The sequence below is a fragment of the Lissotriton vulgaris genome, chromosome 7 (assembly GCF_964263255.1).
Source record: "Lissotriton vulgaris chromosome 7, aLisVul1.2, whole genome shotgun sequence".
NCBI lineage: Eukaryota > Metazoa > Chordata > Amphibia > Caudata > Salamandridae > Lissotriton > Lissotriton vulgaris.
Genome location: NC_141695.1, coordinates 941,126,388 through 941,151,253, shown reverse-complemented (window position 1 = coordinate 941,151,253; position 24,866 = coordinate 941,126,388). Strand labels below are relative to the sequence as shown.

The 24,866-nt window shown below is 43.6% G+C and overlaps 1 protein-coding gene across 1 annotated transcript in view; it reads left to right on the top strand.

The window, feature by feature from the left end:
* The window catches only part of LOC147702782 (protocadherin-10-like), a 296,015-nt gene that overhangs the window by 112,616 nt on the left and 158,533 nt on the right, over positions 1–24,866 (top strand). The window lies entirely within an intron of this gene.

Below are 24,866 nucleotides of genomic sequence, written 5' to 3'. Positions count from 1 at the left end.
TAATGCCTTCATATGATTCTGAGCCTCTCAGTTCCCTGATTTATCAGCGCCGGGACGCCCCGTTGGGGCATCTGTGCGCTTTATAAAACACACAAAATAAATAAATACATAAAATAAATCAAAGGGGTGAGCGAGGGGAGGCAATAAACCGGATGGTGTAAGCCACCTATCGTGACGTCACTTCCTGTCGTGACGTCACTTCCGGTGATAGCGTCCCTCCATTTCTTTTTTCAGGACTTGTGCCCTGTGTCCTTTCAAACCCAGAGGTGAAAAATATCCCCGTAATTCACTTGTTACCCATCTATAATTTTATGTTATGCATGCCTCCCCACAACCATAACATCTGCCCCTGCCATCAACTACTCCAAAGGGGTAGAGGATAATTGGAGAGCTATACGTAACATGCCCGCTCCTCCCTGACACAAATGTGAAAAATGAATATTTTACCTACTATTCTAAACCAAAAACCACTAACTTCCCTGCCTTCCTTTCCCTTCCTGCAGCTGTGCTTTGTGCTTGCAGTCAAAGCAGACAAGCAGAGTTGCGCTGACAGGCTCTCAAAGAGCCCTGGAAGGCGTTCACAACATCACAACAGTTGATACCCAGTTTTGTTATCAACTGTTTTTTCGTCAGAGCAAGGAGTTATGACTTTCAGAGGCTTTGGACTTTTGATTTGGTGTCTGCGTACTGGGTAACGTGCTGCACGGTAACCGGTTGGAGGAGTATATATATATATATATATATATATATATATATATGACGAAGAGGACCCCCAGCTAGACGGGTCGAGGCTCCTCCAACTGGTTACCGTGCAGCACGTTACCCAGTACGCAGACACCAAATCAAAAGTCCAAAGCCAGTCTTCGAGTTGTTCTTATTTTATTTTTTCGAGCATAAAGTGCAGGGGTGCAAAAAAAACGTCGAACAGACGCGTTTCGGGCGTGAACGCCCTTGCTCACTGTTGGCGGTAATGTGGACTGGCTTACATTTAAATAGTACAATGCAACTTTGAAAAAGCACACCCAAATGCAATTCATTGACACAGTTGAAGGACTTAAATCATCATTAGCCACAGAATATCATCGTGTGTGGGGGCCATATTTGCCTAGTTAGAATGCTCTCAATCACACTAGCAATGCACATGATTATCCACAAGTACAAATACTGATTAAAATACTACTCATACAATATTTTTTCTAATAAAGATGGTATATAGATGATACATTGTTTTTGTCTGTCAACACTATAAAGTGCAAATGCATATTATAAACGTGCACATTTTGCTTATACACAATAAAGTGACAAAGTGCAATGTTATACGTTCTGTGCAAATACGCTATTTGAGTATTCTCTGTGCAAATACGCAATGTCGACAGATATGATCATGAAGAGTCAGCAATAAATATTATTGAGTGGAAAAATCATGTACTTGACAAAGGTTATCGAGCAAAAGTTACCCGGCTAAATCCCTGATATTGGATGATTAACATGATTCATTTATACACAAATGCATGCGTGCCCATCATAAATGTTTATTAGGATTTTTTCAATTGTTCTATATTGTACCCATTTCTCATAGAAGTCACAGTCCATTGTTCCTAATAAAGCAAACAAATAATAATAATGGTGAAGGAGTGAGTAAGTGTCTATGACCAGTCTTGTTAGACAACTTGGGTAGTGAAGGGATGAATCAAAATAAATAAAAATACATTAGAAATTAATCTTTCTACAAAAAGTCTGATAGTGTTTAAAACCTCATTCTTAGGATGTTAAATCACATCCTAATTTGCTTTTAAGTATGACAAAGTGGCTTAAGAACATACAGATTTTACTAAGATATTGTACGGTACTATGATTGCTGGTATTTCATGGGGAGTTACTGACTACTCGTATCTAGAGTTTTATTGATTGGTACCTAATACTGCAACATTAACAATAATGATATATGGCACATTTAAAGAAAATTACTCAGATCTTCCCCCATGTTCAGACCTCCAGGGATTTTGCTGTTTAATCGGACAATGTACATTGACTCCAACTGTCTTAATTTTTTCTCATAATCGCCACCCTTCTTGGAAGTTTTCACGGCATCTATCACAAAGTATTTGAGATCAGACAGATTCCTATTGTGATGCTGGTCAAAGTGCCGGGCTACCGGGTAGCTCTGGTCACAGTTCACTATAGCCCTGAGATGTTGGAGAATACGTTGGTGCACAGGCAATTTGGTGCTCCCAACGTATCTCAAATTGCAGGTGCAAGTTAATACATATACCGCTAGTTCTGTTCTGCAGGTATAGTGGGCTTTAATGGTGATAGGTTTGGAGTCAAAGGGGGTCAAGTAAGATCTGGTGTTAATGCCAAAATGGCATTCCACGGCATGAGATGCACCGGAAGAAACCCTTACGGGGTGACAACCAGTCATCGTTTTTTAATATCTCTGGAGAACTGGAAACCAGTTTGTTGCGCATGCTGAATGCCCTTCTATATGTCACTGTGGGTTTATTTGGTAAAATATCCTTTAGTACGGGGTCAGTTAGAATTACAGGCCACTGATTTCTTACCAAACTAGAAATCTGGCGCGCTTGGCGACTATAACTTGTGATTAATCTAATGTCATTGCTACTCTCTTTTGGATTAATCATTTGGGGATCAGGGGTAGAGGCTTCCAACAAAATGTGCCGATCTAGATTGTTAGCTTTGATCATTGCTTTGTTTAAGGCACTGGTTTTGTAGCCTCTGGCTTCTAACCGTTTCTTTGCTTCATTCTGGTGCTGGTCTCGAAGTTCCACCGTGCTGCAAGTTCTATGGATTTTAAGGAATTCCCCATAGGGGATTGCCCTGATGGTGTGTTGTGGGTGGAAACTTTGTGCATGCAGGATGGTGTTGCCTGCCGTGGTCTTTCTAAAAATATATATATATATGTATATAGCCAAAAGCATTTTGACGAAGAGGACCCCCAGCTAGACGGGTCGAGGCTTGTCGGCGACGTCACAGCCCATATCTAGCACCGGAAAGATCACATAGTCTTCACATCGGGATCACACAAACCCATCCAGTCAGAAAATAAGTACATCAGATTTTGTATTAGCAGCAGGCAGTCACTGCATGATGCGTTTCAACCCAAACCTGGTACAAAACACAAGAGTTGCCCCAAAGGAATTGCCACACACAGAGAGATCCGCACTCGCACCACAGGCTGCAGAGCTTCAAAAACAGGTAGCTGCCCTCCCTTCTGCCATAAGCGTTTCAAGCATTACGCTCTTGGTCACCAACTGGCTGAACACAGGAGGGGGCATTTGAAGAACAAATGTGCGTGTTATGCTTGAAACGTGTCTGGCACAGATACTGATGTTTTTAAACTGACGGAAGGCTCATGCTACTCCCTGAATAAATGGTGAAAACTCGCTGGGTGCGACTCCTTCATTCTGTGGCAACTCGTTCTTCGTGTATAGCGGCTTGCCCGAGCCTCGAAGGAGTCTCACTGCTCATTCAGCAGGTCCGGTTTATCAGGACATGAGATGCACAGGGAACAATGAGTCCTTGTTCGAGGATGCTGTAATTTGCGTATTATCTACCTGACTGTTGCAGATATCCCCACTTGGGTAAAAACTTTGGCAGCACGGGACCCACTGGGGTATGAATATTGAGCTAACTACACCTGCCACGGTGCACTTGTGCATCTGACCATCGGGCAGTGATAAAATCAACTTTGCGGTGTGGCACGCTTTCCTGCTGCTGCCTTCTGCGCATGCCAGTGATCAAGAGCGTGATATGCTTGAAATGCGTCTGGCGCAGATACTGATGTTTTTAAACTGACGGAAGGCTCACGCTACTCCCTGAATAAATGGTGAAAACTCACTGGGTGCAACTCCTTCATTCTGTGGCAACTCTTTCTCATATATATATATATATATATATATATATATATATATATATATATATATATATATATATATATATATATATGTGTGTGTGTGTGAGTGGTTGTGTAGGTGTATGATTGGGCATATGAGATGCTGAATGGGGGCGTGAGTGGATGTGTGAGTGGTTTTGTGGATGATGTCATCACTGATGTCATTTGAGTTGTCATCAGTGATGTCACTGACCATGTCATGAGTGATGTAATATGTGAGGTCATAAGCAGTGCATTGCGGGGCGTAAGTTATACTTAGCTCAGGCAACTATAACTGCTGAATTTTACTGGATTTGCACGAGTGAAATCTAAACCTAACTATAAGGTCCCTGTAACCTTTGGTTTTCTAAGTAAATTTCTATGTTTTTTTAACTAGTAGTCGTATTTGTAGAGTGGTGGAGAAATGGGGTGGGGCCTCCAACCAGCTCTCAGGAATCCCACTGTATTGGACTTACTGACGGTAACAGTATGGTTTCTCGGCCCCCAAGGTTCCTCAGCATCCACATCCACATCCACATCCCACACCAGGAAGTGCGTTTGCAGAGTGGTGGAGAAAAGGGGAGTGGCCTACAGCAACCTCTCAGTAATTCTGCTGTGTGGGCCTTAATGGAGGTAACAGGAGGTGTAGTTGGCCCCAAAAATGCTCATAAGCCCAGGGGACTCCATCTCCCAACTAGTAGTGCACCAGGAGGAGCATTTGCAGAGTGGTGGTAAAAGGGGGCGGGCCTCCATCGATTTGCTGGGCCAGCCTTTTTCTTATTTCTGTTTTTCTTTTATTAGTGAAAGAGAGCTTGGTGGCCCCCTTCCATGGGCTGATTTGAGCCTCAGGGACCCCATCACCCATGGCCAGGCCTTTTTAATTGTAAATTATTTTATAAGGGGAGAGAGGCCAGGCTGACACTTTTCTCAGGCCATTTTCGGCCCGGGTACCACATCCCATTTGGCCTGAGAGCCTAATGATTGCGGAGGGGGGTGAGCGAGGCCCACCTACCTGGGCCAATATCAACACCTTGGCCCCATCCCCCAAGGCCCAGAAGCATTTGGAAGGGGGCAGTGGCCACATAGTCCCCCTCCCAGCTGATTTTGTGCCCAGGGACCCCGTTCTATAGGGCCCATTGCAGCAAAATGTGGGTGCCCTAGTGCCCACCCAGGGTACACATCATACTGTCATTGGGGGCAGCGAGGGAAGCCCAAGGCCCCTGCGGCCCCAGTTGGCTCCCAGCATTCAACAGGAGCCGACAATGCTCCCGCCCCCAGAGAGCAGCTAATAATGTTGCTCCCGGAAGGCAAATCAGTCTATTCATCTGAAGCGGGAAGGCAAACAGATGAAAAGTCCGCTCCCAGAGGGCAGGAGCACTTTTTAAGCTCCCAACTGTTTGCAGCGGATTTGGTGTCTGCTCGGGCACGGTGGGAGTTTTGAAAATGCTCCTGCCAAGCGAGAGCAACACAGGTTTCCCTGCAGAGGCGAACTGATATGTCCCAGGATGGTCTGTCAGGACATACCCTCTGATCCTGGCCCAGGGATGGGGTGCCCAGTGCCATTAATGGCTCAGAGAGGGTGGCAGCGCAGCCCCCTTCCTATTTCCTTCCATTCTGGCCCCTGGGGTGAGCTTTGAAGAGCCTCTCAAGGCTCACAAAGGGTTTAGCGCATGGTCCTCCTTCCCACAAAAAGTAACGTCAGCCCTGGGAGTGGGCTTCCTGGAGCCTTTGGATGCATGTAGGTGAAGGCTGCACATCCTCCCTCCCCATATAAATAATTTTCATTCCTGGGGTTGGTCTCCCTGGGGCCTTTGGAGATTTGGGGAGCAGGCTGTGCATATCTCCTCACCATTTTAACAAATTTCAGCCAGGGAGGTGCGCTCTCCAGGGCCTTTTGAGGCTTGGGGAGGGGGGCCATACAATTTCCCTATATTGAATTAGCCTTGTGGGTAGAGTCAGCAGGGACATAAGGTATTTAAATGCTGCCCGGGTGCCATTTAGCTTTTTTTTCCAATCATGTGAGAGTGTCTGGAATCATGGCATTTTTTGCCATAATGTTTTCTTTTCTGGCATGGGAAGCTCCCACTGGAACCTTCCTGTGAGGCCTAGGGCATCAGGGTACTATACCCTGCTGCCCTACATCTTCCTTTTTATTTTAGAACTTCAGGACAGGAGACTTAGTCCTCCAATCCTGTTATGGCTGCCGGCAACATTTTTAACATGTGCTGGAAGTCAATCAGAGTGCTTGCTCTCACTGGAGTCTGACTCCCATGGGAGCGGGACAGCTCAAGCTAAATTAAGCTCCCTGGGTCAATCAGAATGTTCTATTTTTAAACTGGAGTTTCCAATAGTTTTTCCTGCAGCTCGTCTTAAAGAAGACTATAGAAAATGCATTGGGATTTTTGTGTTCTGGGACCCCTTTTTTTCTTGGCCCCAGCTTCATGGATAAGAAGACCATCACTTTCCTGGACCTGGATATCACAGTTGAGAGGGGTTATTTAGGGACCAAGACCCACTTCAAGCCCACAGCCAGGAATTCCCTTCTCCGTTTCAGAGTTTCCACCCAAGAACGTTATGAGAAAATGTACTGTTCGGGCAATATCTTAGACTGCGTAGGAATTGCAATAACATCACATATTACAAAAACCAAGCTTCTTCACTCTCCACAAAACTAAAGGAACGTGGGTATCCCGACAAAGTCATTTGCACTGCAATTAAACAGGCTAGAAACCAAAACCGAGAAGAGTTACTAGAAGAGATGCAACGCATGCCCACAACAATACCACTCACATGCATGACCACCTAATACTCTATCTCAAATAAAGTGTCAAGGATTATACAGAAACTGTGGAGGATATGTGGGACAGGGAAACTCAACTGGGAAAACCCATGTTTTCCTACAGAAGAGAACGTAGCATCAAGAAAGGCCTGGTGGCAATCCACCCACAAAGACATGAAAATCCCAGCCATACTGTCCTCAATTCTTGGGGTCTTCCTTGTGTGACTGGCAATTTCCCTTGTGGGAATTGCAGTGTGTGTCACCTGACCAGACCAGTCAAATCTTTGAACCTAGAAAGCAGAAAAACATTGCAAATCACAAAACACACAAACTGCAACTCCTGCAATGTTATCTATCTGATCACATGTCCTTGTGGTCTCCTGTATGTCGGCATGAGCAATTGAAAAATCCAAGTCCGCATCTGCGAACACAGCAGCAATATCAGATGCAAACGGAATACTACCAGGATCCCAGACCACTTCCTGGAGGTGGGACACACAACCAACAACATAAGCTGGGTTATCATTGAACAACTGGATAAAAATGTCACTAATCTACAGAGCTGTCTTCTTGAAAAAGAACAATGATCTGTCTACCGTTTGTCAATTAATGAAAAATTGACTCAATGACAACATCCCATGGAACTCACCGAAAAAACCATGACATTAGACAATCTCTGCCCTTGACTAGTTCCAGTATTTTCTAAGAAAACTGGTCATAGTGCTCTTGGGAAAATTTGTCTCACTAATAAACTGTTTTCATCCCGGGCACATTCCCAAAAAGTATGAGCATGAACACATGGGATTCAAAGATACAACCTCACAGGTCTAACATCAGGGTGCACAAACTAATGTCTTCAGCACATTTTAAATATGCACTAAATATAACCCCAACTAAGCTGCTCTAATAGGGAACATGCTCCTAATATCATGTCCCCTCCCAGTCCAGGCATCGGTGTATATTAATCACCTTTCCTTTTACACATCTACTCAGTACAGCCAAATACGTTCCATGAATTACGAACCCATTTCTGTACTCTTGACACAGTATGCCCCACGGTTTAGGAAGACAGTCTGCTCTCTAACACTCTGAACAAGCGCTGCTCAGGCCACCTGGTGCATCATTGAGTTTTGCGGTCACATTATTTCACGTATGGTTCTCCCTAAATGATTTTAAATGATTTTATATGGTACCAACATGTAATCCTTACTGGGAAAATACACCCGGGCATAGGCTTCATACCATCCTAATACATCCTAATACATCCTAAATTGTTCCAAATACAATACACATATAGGTTTTTCAACATTCAGCTTCCGCATTTTGCGCTAGTAAAGGCAGTCAGAGCTCCAGCACTCTGAACGAGCGCTGCCGACGTCACCTGACATAACGCGCCACACGTTACGCGGCTACGTCATCACACATTGGAATGCCCCTGGATAGCATTTAAAACATGGGTACCACCTCCTTCAGTTACCGTTGGGATCCTGTCAGAACCAGAATAGGTAACAAAGGCAGGCGGATAGCCTTGACAAAGTAAGGGGGCCGGGTCGAGCCATACACAGCCTCCATATCTTTCTGGCATGCTGTCTACACTCGAGGCATTGTACTTTTACTCCACAGTGTGTCACTTCAGGAGCCCGCTCCCTCCAGGATCCATATTAGCTACTTAATTAACGTAGGTGGTGTAAGACATTTCTCTTTCTCTTGCCATTTCTTCTTGCGATATGTAGTGTGCTTTCATCACTCATACATTAAATACTTATGCGCACAGACTATAGCTATATTTTGCCTCGACCAGTAATCCTATTTCTAACTGACTGCATGATGTCATCTCAACATTCAGTCTAATGTTAGCAATAGGCAGCAACCTATGACTTGAGCTTCAACCGCACCCATGGGTTAGAAGCCAGCACATGTTTACTGTTCACTATGGAACATGCATGCCTGCACTAATCACTATGCACAAATTTGCATACACTGTGTGTATGTCACATGTCCATGTGTGAATGATTATTTGAAATTAATCCTGAGTCCGACTCACTGATTGCACTTGAATATAGTTGCAAAGCACATCATAAAAAACCAGACAAGGTGAGTACAAAGCGGCAGTCATGACAATGTTTATGGGTATATTTTGTATGTCCTTTATGTTGTGCTTTGTCTCCCAGATTTTAACTAGTTGGAGGGGACCGTAAGTACGGCTACACCACTGCATGCACAGCACACCTTAGCGAGTGTGCTGAATAATTCACGTGGTCACTTACTCCTTTGCCACACTTCACTTCTCTATGGTCCTGAAGAAAGCCTCATTCTTTTAGTCGAGGCTGAAACATGTCGGCCAGTTAATGGGGATAACAAAGACCAATTTCATTTTCACAATATTCACGCTTTGCATTTAACTGTGCCCTAGGACAGCAGGAATAAACACTACCAGTGGGGGATCCCAGAGGTATTTTTAAATCACCCCTTTGAGCACCCTTCACACCCAACAAACACATACCAGCTCCGCTGTAACTCAGGCGTCGAAGCACATCTGGGTTGCATTCGGAAGCCCAGCTGGGAACCCAATGAGGAAGCATCCCACCAGCTAGGTTGATGGGTGAGGGTTCTTCTTAAAAACCCATTGACTTATTCTGTATTCCAGTGTACAACACTGAGTCATCCTTGTATGTGGCTTTATTAGTCAGTCCGTCCAAGTTGCTCTTTATTTATGAAACTCAGGGGAAAAGATGTACCCCCTTTTTTTGTTCTTCCTTGCTCTCTCCTTGTTGTCCATATATATATATATATATATATATATATATATATATATATCAAAGTTTGCGAAGCAGTAACGGTGCTCTCAGGTCACAAACAAACAACGCGACTCCAAATGCAACTCCAAGGGTGTTTATTCACCTAACAACAACATGTTTCGGCTGCGGACAGCCTTGATCACGTTAGGGTGCAAGTCAGTTTCAAATCTACTTAAAGACATCGAGTGAACATAGAAACAGGACTTCCATATGTGTTTACGAAATCATAAAGTAAATCAGGCAAAACACATGTAACCATGACACCATGTATTGTTTAATTTATTACTTCATTATTTGCACAATACCATGTATTAGCCTGCCAATAATTTGCTTGCAGTTTGGTGTCATGGTTACATGTGTTTTGCCTGATTTACTTTATGATTTCGTAAACACATATGGAAGTCCTGTTTCTATGTTCACTCGATGTCTTTAAGTAGATTTGAAACTGACTTGCACCCTAACGTGATCAAGGCTGTCCGCAGCCGAAACATGTTGTTGTTAGGTGAATAAACACCCTTGGAGTTGCATTTGGAGTCGCGTTGTTTGTTTGTGACCTGAGAGCACCGTTACTGCTTCGCAAACTTTGGAACTTCATTACCGGCGTGCTCGGCCGGCATTGGTGCCACCTCCCTCGGGGCCTCAGGCAGCACTTCTGAGCGGACTTGGTAAACATATATATATATATATATATATATATATATATATATATATATATATATATATATATATATATATATAAACACGAAATTTTAGCTGATCCCTTGCCTCTGTATCGGCTCACGGCAGGGGTAGCCACCCCCTTTCCTACTAAACACACTCCACCGGCGTATTCCTCCCTTCAATCTCGGAAAGAACAACACAGGAGCCGTGGCCTCTATTCGTGGTGCAGTTTATTGCAGACACAACGTCCTGGAAAGAACAACACAGGAGCCGTGGCCTCTATTCGTGGTGCAGTTTATTGCAGACACAAAGTTGTGTCTGCAATAAACTGCACCACGAATAGAGGCCACGGCTCCTGTGTTGTTCTTTCCGAGATTGAAGGGAGGAATACGCTGGTGGAGTGTGTTCTTCCTGGGAATGAGACCGATAATTATGGCAGATCATAACCGTATGTTATCTATGATTTCATTCTGTTTACATCACAATTTCTTTATGTTTAACAACAGATATTACCAGCAAGTCAGGGGTGTAGCCATGGGGGCCTGTTTCTTTCCTAGTTATGCCTGCCTTCATATGGGCTATTGGGAGAGACAGGTCCTCTTTGGCGAACACTCTGACATTGCCATGAGATCTATTGTGTGCTGGTATCGTTTCATAGACGATGTGTTCCTAGTTTGGAGGGGAACCCGTCAAGAAGCTGAGCATTTTATTGAGACTCTAAACTGCAATAACTACAATTTACAGTTCACTTCTGACATCAGCAGGGAACAGGTACATTTCCTAGACATGACAGTATCAGCTGGACAGGATAAACTTGAAACCAGGTTATACAGAAAGCCCACGGCGGGCAACACAATACTCCATGCCAGTAGCCACCATCCGGCCCATCTGATACGCAGCATCCCCTATGGGGAGATGTTGTGTATCAGAAGGTTGAGTAGCACTGAAGCTCAATGCCATCTAGCTCAGCAGGCTAGTAAGACCAGATTCCTGGCAAGAGGATATAATCCTGGGTTGATTGACAAAGCTATTGCTAAGGCCAATGCGTTGTCACGAAGTGAAACCTTACAACGCAAAATCGCTGTCGTGCCAACCAGCTCCCAAGATCAGACAGCCAGACTGATCTGGGCCTACAACAGGCAACATAGGGTGCTCAGTAAGATTATTTCCAAACACTGGGGCCTAATCAAATGTGACCCTATCATAGGTGATAAAATTCCATCTACACCATCAATCACCTATAGAAAAGCATATTCGATGCAAGATGCACTGGTCAAATCAAGCCCAGAGGTTTTATCTAGTAAAAACTGGCTTGATAAGAGCAAAGGCTTCAGGAAGTGCTCTTCCTGTAAAGCTTTCCAACATGGGCTAAACAAAACAGAATATGCAGTCCCATTCACCCCCAGTGCACGCAAGATCAGGAAACAACTGACTTGCAAGAGTGAATATGTGGTTTATGTGCTGGAGTGTCCGTGTGCCCTGCGGTATGTTGGCAGCACCAAACTGCAGGTGCACAAAAGGATACTCCAGCACATAAGGGCCATCAATACAAGTGATCCGGCGTATCCGGTGGCCAGCCTCTTCAAGGAGCACCACAATAATGACAGCACCCTACTACGCTATTATGCTGTAGACAGTGTGGGCCCACTGAGAAGAGGAGGAGACAGGGAGGGAGCCCTTAGGAGGTTGGAGACCAGATATATACTAGAAATGGATAGCAGAGCCCCGGGGGGGTTGAACTCTACTGAAGACTTTTACACCTGTCTTTGATATTCCAACATGATGAGATTATTCTCTGTTCTGGATCTCCCACACTCATTTCAGTCAGTCACTGAGTTTATCTATGTTGGTGTCTAACCAGACATGGCAATATGATACTTCCAGCTTTCCCAATGTTTGGGGCATGTCTAGAGATGCTTATGGCCCATTAGAGTACTGTAGCCTAGGCTTAGGCTACAATGACTGTTTAACAAATGCCAAGTAGTACTCACAAGGATAAAATGGACAAAAAAATGAATCAAAGGCAAAAATACAAAAAAACTATATAAAGGTTAGAAAAAAACAACAAAAAATTGATTTACACTATTCACTTTCACGTTAAAAGCCAAATTTTTGTCTAACTAATAATGGATGCATGTCTTAATGGAGGTAAATGGGAAGGGAGGCTGCGACATTTCTGGACCTTTTGGAAAAGGATGTCTCCTCTCTTCTTCATTTTCTCCAAGGACACAGACTACTTGTAAGCTCGTGCAACGAAATTATGAGTCAGGATGCTGTGATCTCTAGGACCGTTTAGTGTATTAATGCACTTAAGTATACGGATTACCTGAGATCTCATCTTGTGTATATAGTGTATATTTAATGTATATATATCAACTATTAATGCTTGTATATATATTTATTACACATTTGTATTTTAACATTGTGTTTTATATGATGGTTATTTATTGAAATTCCTAATATTTATATGACACTATTTGCACTTTCCTGGCTCTTTGCACATTGCCCATTTTTGCACTAGTTTCTTAAATCGTTTTCTGGGATTATCCCGAGATTGGAGCTTTGTAATGTACACTGAAGATAGCATTTTACATTTGCACTTTATTTACATTTTGTACATTGCAGAACAAGCATCTTTTGATTAAGGGATTATCCCGTAATGTTAGTAGCTACAAACGCTACAATGTTGTCTGTGTCTATTAATTAGATCATTTTGCATGTGACCATATTCCACCAATGGTTGGACATTTTGATCAGTATTTGCACTTTAAATACTGCCCCCTCCCTTGCATGCTTCATGTGACCAAGGCCTCTGTGAAGGCCGAAACGTTATGCTGAGGTGTGCCGCTTTTCTAATTGAATAAAAACACTGCTCACCTGCATTTGGGTCTCCTCTCTTCATCTGCGCCGAAGGTATCCAGGACTGGGCTCCGGGCGAGAGATAGCAGAGAATATATATATATATATATATATATATATATATATATATATATATATATATATATATATATATATATATATATATATATATATATATATATATATATATATATTACCTACTGGCTATCGCCAGTAGGTATATATAGTTAGGATTAATTCCCTATGGGATTTCTGAAAATTCTATGTCTAATAACTTTTGCGTTTGTGGACGGAATCGGCTGAAATTTTCAGGAAAATGGCACATTTTGTTTCTGAGCAGCCCCTGAAAATTTGGTGGGGTTTCGTCAAGGGGGGGCTGAGAAAAAAGGGGGGTCCCAAAACGCGTTTTTTGCATTGAGTTTTCCATAGGGCGGTTGGACTCACTTTTAGCTCGAACGGCTGAATGGATTTGCACGAAACTTGGCAAAATTGTAGGGACTGTTAGCCCGATGTGCCTTTGCTAGGTCTCAATATATGTGCTTCAGTGGATTTTGAGAAATTAACGTTTAAATCAAGATATATATCTGTAACAGCGCTCCGGGCAGCGATCCGGTCCGCTTACTTTTCGCTTATCGGAACTTTGCGCGCAGAAAGCTGATTGGCTCTCCGGTGTCTGTCAACATTCTAAACAGTCCGGAGCGGCCGCCATCTTGTCTGTCGGTAGGATCGAGAGAGAAGAAGAGGTGAAAAACGAAAGGGGAATTTAATGAAAGGGGGCAAGGTATCCCCCTCTTGACCCCCTAGGAATGTTGTTGGGGTTATTAAAGGGTCCCGTGGGGAAAATAAAAAAAAAATGATTTTTCACGGTAGAAGCGCTTCACGGGCCGCGAACTGGGCCGCAAACTGGTAGCGAAACGGGAATTTGCCATTTTGTGCTTCGTTAATTAAATTACTAGGTATAAGTGGGTGCAGGAGACGTATCCTAATCCCCTATGTTTCCTGAGGGTGGCTGAGGAGGCTGATATATGTTGATACATCTCTTCCAGCGGCTGCGCCATCTTGCCTTTTTTCCAATGCCACAATTTTGTCGTGCACGGCAGCCATTTTAGATGCCAGGCTGGTCCCAGGCTATCACCTACCCCTGCGGATGTAGTTTATGGCCCCAGCTGTAGAGAATTCAGACATGCCAACCCTCCCGATTCAGGCGTGTGACTACTGATTTCAGTGCTAGTCTCCCGCCTCCCGATTTCTGCAAGCAAAAACACGGGGGCATATTACGAACAACTAGCGATAATTTTTGTCTCTAACTTGTTTAGAGACAAAAATTATCGCCGCACATCGGCGATTTTTATCGCAGATAAACCTTGCTATTATCGCAGAAAAGTCAGCGATATTCATGTATTATCGAGCAAATGCTCTTAGCCATGTTATCCACCTCCCATTGGATAACATGGCTAAGAACTGCTCAGGGCAGGTGTTAGATTTTGGAGATATTCGCGCTTAGCGCGAATATCTCCAAAAGTTGGTAATAGAAGGTAGCGATGTTAGGGACTGTTTCCAGTCGCTAACATCTTGGCACGCCACTTAGCATGTCATTAGTGATAAGTATCACTGACATGCAAAGCGGGGCCCAAGATGGTCGCTATCTCCTTTTAGCTGTCACTAACTGGTGTTAGCGACAGCTTGGTAATAGGGAGATAATTTTATCTCCGCTTTCAAGGCTTTTAAAGCCAAAAAAGCGGAGATAAACCCCCTTGATAATATGCCCCACGATTCCTTGGGGGTTTCAGCTGACAGGGCTTGGTATTGTGTTACATGGTAATTTTTCCAGGAAACGTCAGAGGGTCGATGCAGGGGTTCTAGAAGAGGTGATAAACCATTTAAGCCTCATGAACAAGCGCATGGTCTTTTAAAGATTTGTGAAGTACTCGGAGCGGCGGTGTGTGTGTGTGCCCCCTTTCAGGAGCAGGCGGGGGGGCACTGCCAGCAACTTGCCAGGTCAGGTAGTGTTCAACACGTGCATCACCCTTTCTCTGCTTGCTATTGCGCTCCATGCTTCGGAAAGGTAAGAAAAAGAATGTGCATTTGAGTTTGAAATGTCCGATCCTGCAGCAGCACACTTCCAAAGCCCACACATGACAATAACCCGATTCAAGGCCCCATTCACCCGTTTTTAAAAAAATAGATAACACTCCAACAAAGTAAGGTTATAAAACTTTATTAACTATTAACTTTAACGAACGGAACAAAAACTAAAAACATTTAAACATTTCTCAACACAAAAAGCAACAATGGTTAGAAGCTGTCTTTTGTGCGAATAGTCCCAAGGCAGCACAACGTGCAGAGTTCTGGACGGCACCCAGGTGATGTCGCCTGGGTGCCGCACTGGTTTAGGGATCCTACAATGCAGCACAGAAAAACAGCGTGGGGCGTCCCGGGTGGTGCGGGGGGAGGCCTCATCAGTAGCGGTCTGTGTCCAGTGTCACATGGCTGACACAACATGTACGACAGGCACCCAGGTGATGTCCAGTAAACTGCCGCACTGGTTTTGGTATCCTACAATGCTGCTCCGAAAATTGGCGTGCGGCGGCCCGGGGGGGGGGGCGTGGGGGAGGCGGCGTGAACGGGCCTCCCCAGGTGGCGGCCATCTAGCTGAGTTGCGCCCGCTCTTGCGGCTACAGCGTCTCGCTCACCATGTTGTTGAGTTGCTCCCACTCTTGCAGTGCAGCGATAGGCGGCTGCCACATGGCTCTTAAAATGGCGGACGGCTCCTCGGTTTTGGGCCTGGTCCACTGAAATGGCCCTGGGACACCTTGGAACTCGGACGCTTGCCTGCTAGGGCTTGGGCTCCATTCTCGAAAAGCGTCCCCTCAGCCGTGAAGATTGTACAAAAGTCTTGGGGGCCCCCGACTCCCGCAGGCTTCCGGTGGGGAGCGGCTGCCATGATTGCTCGCGGAATGACCACGACGGAGCCACGAGATGGTGGTGCTCTCATGCTGACGCCAGCTTCAGTCTGAATGATCCAGAAACAAGGTGGGGCTTTCATCGTTTGGGGAAAAAAAATGTTCTAAACCAATGAAAAGTGTTATTTTTAGGTCATATGACCAAGCCTTCCATCTTTAGGAAACCAAAAGTAAAATGAACCAATGAAAAGTTTTATAAACAAGTCACATGACCTGTTATGCGGCATAGGGCTACAAAAAGTGTAGAAAATCCGTTGGCACGTGAGGCGGCGTCAGTAGCGGACCGATGTGCGAATAGGCCGAAGGCAGCACAACGGGCCGAGATCCGGATGGTACCGAGGTGGTGTCCAGCAAATTGCCGCACTGGTGTGGCCATCCTACAATGCTGCGCCGAAAGACGGCGTGTCCAGCTGAGTTGCGGTCACTGTTGCGGTACAGTGACTCGAACGCGCCGAGATCCGGATGGCACCGAGGTGGTGTCCAGCAAATTGCCGCACTGGTGTGGCCATCCTACAATGCTGCGCCGAAAGACGGCGTGTTAGCTGAGTTGCGGTCACTGTTGCGGTACAGTGACTCGAACGCGCCGAGATCCGGATGGCACCGAGGTGGTGTCCAGCAAATTGCCGCACTGGTGTGGCCATCCTACAATGCTGCGCCGAAAGATGGCGTGTCCAGCTGAGTTGCGGTCACTCTTGCGGTACAGTGAGTCGAACGCGCCGAGATCTGGATGGCCCCGATGTTGTGTCCAGCAAGTTGCCGCACTGGTGTGGCCATCCTACAATGCTGCGCCGAAAGTCGGCGTGGGGTGCCCCGTTGGCTTATGAGGTGATGTCAGTATTGGACCGATGTGTGAATAGGTCGGAACCAGCACAAGGCGCCAAGATCTGAATGGCAAGTCCTGGATGTTGAGTGCCTCAGTTGAGAGTTCTGAGCAGTGCTTGCAAGACTGTCTGAAGCTTATTTGCACCTGCTGCAGCTTCACTAGGTCCGGCGGAACTTTTTGCCTTTTCCTTTCTGCTTCTTTTCCTACAATGCGTTTCATCTGAAGACACGACCAGGTCCCTGAATGTGTGCAGGGGGACGCTATTGATTGAATGAAAATGGCGGCTTGAGACAAAGCTGACTCAAGCGTTGCTGTTGATGCTATACAGACAAAAATTGGTTTTCAGTTTGTACATTCTTCAGGTTTTTTTTTTCCATCCAAGTCTGATTGAGAGTTTGTAGAAAAATGGCTTCAGATTTTCCACATACTACTCTTCAACATTCTTCCTAAATGTAACAATGTGAAACTCACTAGGAGAACGGCTGTTTCTGTTTCCTTTCAAAATGCTGCCAACAATATTTTCTGAATGGAAGACACCATCTTGTAGCATAAAGGGCCGAAAGGGGTTCTGGTCTGGCCGATGGTTGGTGGAGACATTTTGACTATATCTTGGACCTGCCAGGCCTCGCCCAAAATGGCGCCGGTATAAATGGGACTCGTAACTCCTTGCCCGCAAATGTATATCTAGAAAATGTTATTGTAAGTGGCCCTGTTCTATTTTAATTACAAAATGTATGTCCACCGATTCCGCAACTGTTAGACACCTTAGTTCTTGCAACCTAATGGCCCGCTCGTTACGTTCCTCTACAGTGTAAATGTCTCCTCATCATATACGATTTCAGTTTGCTCCGTGGCCGGCCCACGTGGTTATAGGCCCGTATTTGTACACTGACATTTTCACAATAAAGGTTTTTAAAACAAAACACAGTAGTAGTATTTACATTGGTAAAGTTTTTACTTTTAGTCACTGTTTTCGAATCAGTAAAAGGCAAGTGAAATAAAGCAATCCAATTACATGACGGATAAAAGGTATAATATGTAGGAACGCAGTAAAGATAAATGGTCAAGGGCAGTTGTGTTTTTCATGTCTGCAACATAAAGTGATCGATAAGAATCTGATAATCAGGCGTATCGGCGACTAAGACAGCAGGCCGAATCTCTTTTACTCAACGGCTCCGTCATGGAAGGAAGAAACGCCCTTTTTCTCGAAAAAGGAATATATTTTACTTGCAAGACAGTTGTAAATTTTCCGGGAAAGTACATTAGCCTGGAATATTATAACATATGTTTGAAAAAAAAATATTGTTCGAAAACAATAAAAAGCGTAATTTTTAGGTCATATGACCAAGCTTTTTATCATTAAATTAACAAAAGTAAAATGAACCAATGAAAAGTTTTATTAACAAGTCACATGACCTGTTATGCTTACGTTACGCGCTGCGCGCCGCGCCTCGGATCACTTCCGGGTGCGCTAACGCGGCGTGTCATAAAACGCATTACGCGACAACGTAGGTCAAGAATATAGTCTAAATGTCTCCACCAACCAGCGTTCAGAACACAACCCCTTTCAGCAGTCCAAAAAGTTCTGTTAAATGACAACAGAGGGGACAGGCAACAAGAACCATCAGTCAAAGAGGGGAGGGCAAGTTCTTCTCTTCCGGGTCATGTTGGGGCGCTACCGGAACTGATCGAATTGGTAGTCTATAGTGTTTCTGGATGTTTCAGACTAAAGCTGGCGTCAGCATGAGACCACTACCATCTCGTAGCTCCGTCGTGGCCATTCCACGAGCAATCATGGCAGTCGCTCCCCACCAGAAGCCTGCAGGAGTCGGAGGCCCCCAAGACTTTTGTAGAATCTTCACGGCTGAGGGGACGCTTTTCGAGAATGGGACCCATTCCCTATCAGGGAAGCGTCCGAGTTCCAAGGTGTCCCAGGGCCATTTTAGTGGGCCAGGCCCAAAACCGAAGAGCCGGCCGCCATTTTGAGAGTCCTGTGGCAGCCGCCTATCGCTGCACCGCAAGAGCGGGCGCAACTCAACTACATGGTGAGCGAGACGCTGTAGTCGCAAGAGCGGGCGGTAAACAGCTGAATGGCGGAAGAGGCACAGTGTAGCAAAAGCGGGCGGAATGGCAACTAAAACGATAAAGGGGCGCCCCACTACAGCTTGTCTTCAGGTCAAACGGATTGTGGGACAAGGTCCAGAATTGAAGAGTCATCAAAAGGCAAAAAGTTCCGCCGGACCCCGGGAGCCGGCCGCCTATGTCGGGGGCGATCTCAGGCTACACCAGTGCTATAAGACTTGGGGAGGGTGTCGGAGCCAAGCGTCTTCTCCGAGTCCATGGCCATCACACCGCCCCTCAGGGGCCTCCGTCAAGCTGTTTAGGAAGGTAACATATCACATTGTTTTCTAATGCAGTCAGGTCCAGAAACGACACTCACTTACTTTGAGAATAGTGAAGCTGCAGTAGGTGGAAATAAGCTTCAGACAGTGTTACAAGCACTGCTCAGAACTCTTAACTATGGCACCCAACATCCAGAACTTATGCTATTTGAGAATGGCAGTGACATCAAAGCATCTCAGGGACCAAAACCATTAACGTACTTTCACGTATGAAAATCTTACTTGGGGAGGGGGCAGGAGCGAAGCGCCCCCTCCCAGTCAGCGCCACCACACCGTATGTTGAAAATCTGAAGCCATCGTTCTACAAAGTCAACCAAACTTGGATTGAAAAATCTAGAAAAATGTACAAACTGAAAACCAGTTTTGGTCTGCATAGCATCAGTAGCAACGCTTGAGTCAGCTTTGTGTCAAGCCGCCATTTTGATTCAACAAAGCACAGGCATTGAAAAAGGCTGAAATTCAGAACTCTAAACTATGGCACCCAACATCCAGGAGCTTGCCATCCGGATCTTGGAGCCTTGTGCTGTTTTCGATCTATTCACACATCGGTCCACTACTGACATCATCTTATAAACCAACGTTATGTAAATAGTTTTTTAATAAAATGTTTTACCCTGTTTCTTTGCTGGTGTGTTGTCTATATTTTTAATATTTGCATAGGGTTTGTCGTTATTTTGGGCGGGATGGGTGACGGAGCCGAGCTGTCTTGCAGCCCTCATGGTGTGGAGCTCAGTTCATCTCACTATTTTCGTATTTCTCATGAAGGGTTGTTCCTAATATTTCTATTTTAGCGAGGTCAAAAAGAGATCCAATTAGTGGCCTACTGATTTTGCTCGATTACTTTTATTTTTTTTACACGATTTTTCACTATCTGCAAAGACTAAACAGAGTATTGCGACTTTGTGCTTGTTTGTAAATAGAGAATGATCCAAAGAGAACCAATTCTAAAACAGTAAATGCTTGGACAACAATCAATCAAATGGAGAGACAAGCAGGCACGACGGATTACAACGGGGGCAAAGGCTTGCGTTAACTACCGTTCACTATCTGCAAAGAGAGAGTACTACTAAGACAAAAGAGGGGAGGGGGGGGGGTGCAGCGTTCAAAGCACATCAGCGTGCATAAATACGAAAATGTTTTTATCTATCACGTACTTGACATTTTAAAGCTTTTCATATTTGCTATTAAAAAACCAATGAAATTCACAGAAAAAACCATAGGTTATAGTGGATATAGTTAGGAATTTGCATTTACAAAACCTTGAAAATTCAATGAAAAAACCATTGGTTTTAGGCCATATATAGTTAGGGATTTGCATTTACAAAACCTTATTTTACTCGCATAAAACCATTGAAATTCCATATATAGTTATAAGCGCTAACTATATATCGCGCACCCGCAATCCACTGCTGATGATGTCACATATTACATCATTCATGACATGGTTAGTGACATCACTGATGACATCACTGATGACATCTCAAATGACATCACTGATGACATCACTGAAAACATCTCATTTGACATGACTGATAACATCACTGATGATATCATTCATGTGATAATACGATGAACCTCTTCAGACTCTAATATAACCTTAGATACAATCAGTGTAAACAGACACTCACAGACTGTCACTCATCCATGGAGTTACTCACACACCTAGTCAGTCATGCAAAGAATCAATCACACCTCCATTTCCTCAACTATACAGTTATACAAACTTTACTTATTCAAACATATACTAACACATATTTACTCTATTATACAATCCCTGATACAAGTTCACAATGATCCATACAGCCACTCACACATTCACTGGCTCTTATGCACAGTTATTTATATATGTCAACTCTCACATGTACTGTGTTTTACATATGTACTTACTTTGACATGTAGCACTGAGATATCCATTCACTCACCAATACACTCATGCACACAGTCAACCGCCCATACAGCTGTTTGCACATGCACTTTTGAATCTATACATATAGTGAATTAACTACTCACACATCTATGTACAGAGTCACACACCTCCCAGCCACCCATACACACACACTCAGTCTCCCATACAAATACTTGGACAACCAATCAATAACCCATACAGTTACTCATATAGCTACGAATCAACATATGCAGCAGTTTGTAGAACAACAGATATAATGATGCACAAATTAAAACAGTTTAGTCACTAACCCATGCACTCAGTGAGACACATTTAATCACTCACTCAATCAGTCAGTCATGCACCTAGTAAATCCTTCATCCAGACACTTATACATCCACTCATTCTTCAATATGTAAAACATATTTTAACTTTACAGAAACATACAGTCACTGGATGTTGTCATCAGTGATGTCATCAGTGATGTCATTTGAGATGTCATCAGTGATGTCATCAGTGATGTCACTAACCATGTCATGAATGATGTAATATGTGACATCATCAGCAGTGGATTGCGGGTGCGCGATATATAGTTAGCGCTTATAACTATATATGGAATTTCAATGGTTTTATGCGAGTAAAATAAGGTTTTGTAAATGCAAATCCCTAACTATATATGGCCTAAAACCAATGGTTTTTTCATTGAATATATATATATATATATATATATTTGTATATGTATATATATATATATATACATATATATATCAAAAGCAAACGTCCCTTGGTTGAGGAGGAGCGGCCATTCAGCTGGTGCAGGCGACGAGTCAAGGACAAGACTCGTGATTTATTATCTAGCAATTCAGAAAATACACCGCACTCTTCTCGGATGATTAAAGCAGTTTAATCCAGCTCAGAAAAACATTATGGAAACGGAATGGCAACCCACATATCTGCTAGCCACAATTGATGTGGTATCGCTCTATACATCTATCGAACACCAACTGGGCCTAGAAGCTGTCGCATATTTTCTTAAACAACGACCAATTGGGGAACTCAATCATACAGCCATGCTTTTAGATATGATAAAGACATGTCTAACAAACAATGTGTTCCTCTTTAACAACAGAGTGTACTCTCAGAATCGTGGAACTGCTATGGGAGTTTCCTTCTCTCCAAGCTATGCTAATCTCACCATGGGATGGTGGGAGAAACACATAGCTTGGAGAGAAGAAAATGATCCATATACCACTAAAGTGGTCTTATGGTTGAGATTTATCGACGATCTCTTCCTATTGTGGAAGGGCACAAAGGAAGAATTGCTCCAGTACATAGCGATCTTGAATACTAACAATGTGGGATTACAATTTACATTTAACATCCAAGAAAAGGAAATTGATTTTCTCGACACCAAGGTATACATAAAAGAAAAGAAAATACATACTACCCTCTTTCGAAAGAAGACCTCCACTAATAGCATCCTCCATGGAACTAGTTTCCATCCTGTGTCACTAAAGCAGAATGTACCCTATGGGGAATTCTTAAGTATGAAACGTAATTGTTCAGAACCGATGGAAATGGAAGAAAAATTTGTAGAAACAACACAATGGTTCACAGAGAGAGGATACAGTATTAAGACTATCAAACTTGGAGAACAAAGAGCAAGAAAAAAGACAAGAACTGAAACTTTAATTGAAAAAAAGAAAGAAACAATCAAAGAAACGGAGGAAAAACCACGTCTCATCCTGACATACTCCAAGGAGAGTGCACAAATCAGAAAAATAGTCACGAAATACTGGAGTGTATTAAAAAAGGATCTGGACATTGGAAATATAATTGGGGATGCACCTCTAATTTCATTCAGAAAGGCACCATCTCTTGGAGATACTTTGGTCAACAGCCACTTCATGGACAAAAAAGAAGAATCATGGTTACAAAAGAGACAAAAAGGCTTCACAAAATGCATATCATGTAAAGCATGTAAGATCGGGAAGAATCTAAAGTCTCTGAATGACCCCAAAGGACAACCATTTGAAATCAAAAACAAAATAACATGTGAATCTCATTATGTTGTCTATTTGTTGGAATGTGACTGTGGCAAACGGTACATTGGATCCATATGTGCTCTCAAAAAACGGATGTTGGAGCACATTAGAGCGATACAAAACAAAGACCAAACATATGCTATGGCCAAACATTTGATGACTCATAAGAACAAAACCTGGCAAGATGTTAGATACTCAGGAATCGCAATGGTACGTTTGGAATCAAAACTGATAATAAGATTCAAAACTAAAGTCCCGATCGGTCTGAACGGGGACGAAGAACTGTATGTACATTTATAAAGAGACTATGATACCTAAAAAGAAAGACTTTGAAAATATAAATTTTGATTATGCCTTCCTATCATGTTTCCTACTTCTAACATACTCTAGAGTTCTAATCCATAGTCTGTTAAGATGGGAGACAGCATGAAGTATCTATTAACAAAAATTAGAATGAATTGCATATGAAATATTCGAAATATGACAATAAGACTTCTTTGCCTTGACAATGCAAAACTGCTTGTTCTTCGGAATACATTTTGGACTGAATTTAAATTGAATTAAGGGTCAGAATTGAAAAATAGCATGTAATATAAATGTCTATCGTAAAAGCTGCCCGGAATTTGAATTGTGCATGTTTTTATCAATTTCCCATACAAAGATACAAGCCACAGAAACACATCAATGATAAGCACTAAGCTATCACACATATATATGTATATATATATATTCTTTGAGGAATTATTAAAATAAGTTCCTTTAACAAACTGGGCACTCAGCCCACAACCACCTAAATAGCCGAATCAGGCTTTCCAATGTAATTGTCAAGCATATACAAACTTGTGGCTTGAAAATATGTAGGGAAAATGATAAATGGTTTTAATTAAGCCTAGTACAAATTACCCCCCCCCCCCACAATGCATCCTAACTGTCAAAGTGGGAAGGAGGGTATAAATAACAGAAAGTGAAAACGGACTTGTAACTACCGTGATCAGGAACATTTATTGTTCGAAACGCGTAGGTGAAGGAAGTTTTTCTGAGCTGGATTAAACTGCTTTAATCATCCGAAAAGAGTGCGGTGTATTTTCTGAATTGCTAGATAATATATATATTTGACCGGTGAGGGATCACAGCCCGTATTGACTGCCCCTGCTCATTGGGCTCAACGCGTGCGGTCATTGGTAGCAACGGTACGAGGGACCAGGTACGGGCAGCCGTGGATGTTCCCAGGTGTTGGATGAGCGCCTACCTCTGCCTTCCTGCATCCAGCAACAGCCTACAGCGGACCCCATCCCCCTACGCCACCCACCCGGACTAGCCGACACAGTGCATCCTGGGAGATGTGGTTCAAAACTTTGGAGAACTACGGAGGGTGAGCCAATTGCCTCGAGGGGGAGGTGACACTCATGCTGGAGAATATTTTAAACAGGAAGAGTATCATTTAGGGGAGGACATGCCACAGTGATTGGGCGCTGAGGAAGGCCACGGAGCCGAAATGCATTCGCCGCCACTGCTTACCGGTGAAATAAACGGCTGTTTGTCCTGCAATCCCTCTGGCCTCTGAGTCCTTCTTAATTGGAGTGCTTTCCCGTCATATATATATATATATATACATATATCCTTCCAAAATGGTCTGCAGTGGCACGCTCTTGTTGACAGTGGTCGCTTTAAGGTCGGACCACCTAAAAAAACTTTGTAAGTAAGGAAAAGAAGCACTACAGTTTTTATCTACTGTACACATGGATGCAAGACCATTACAG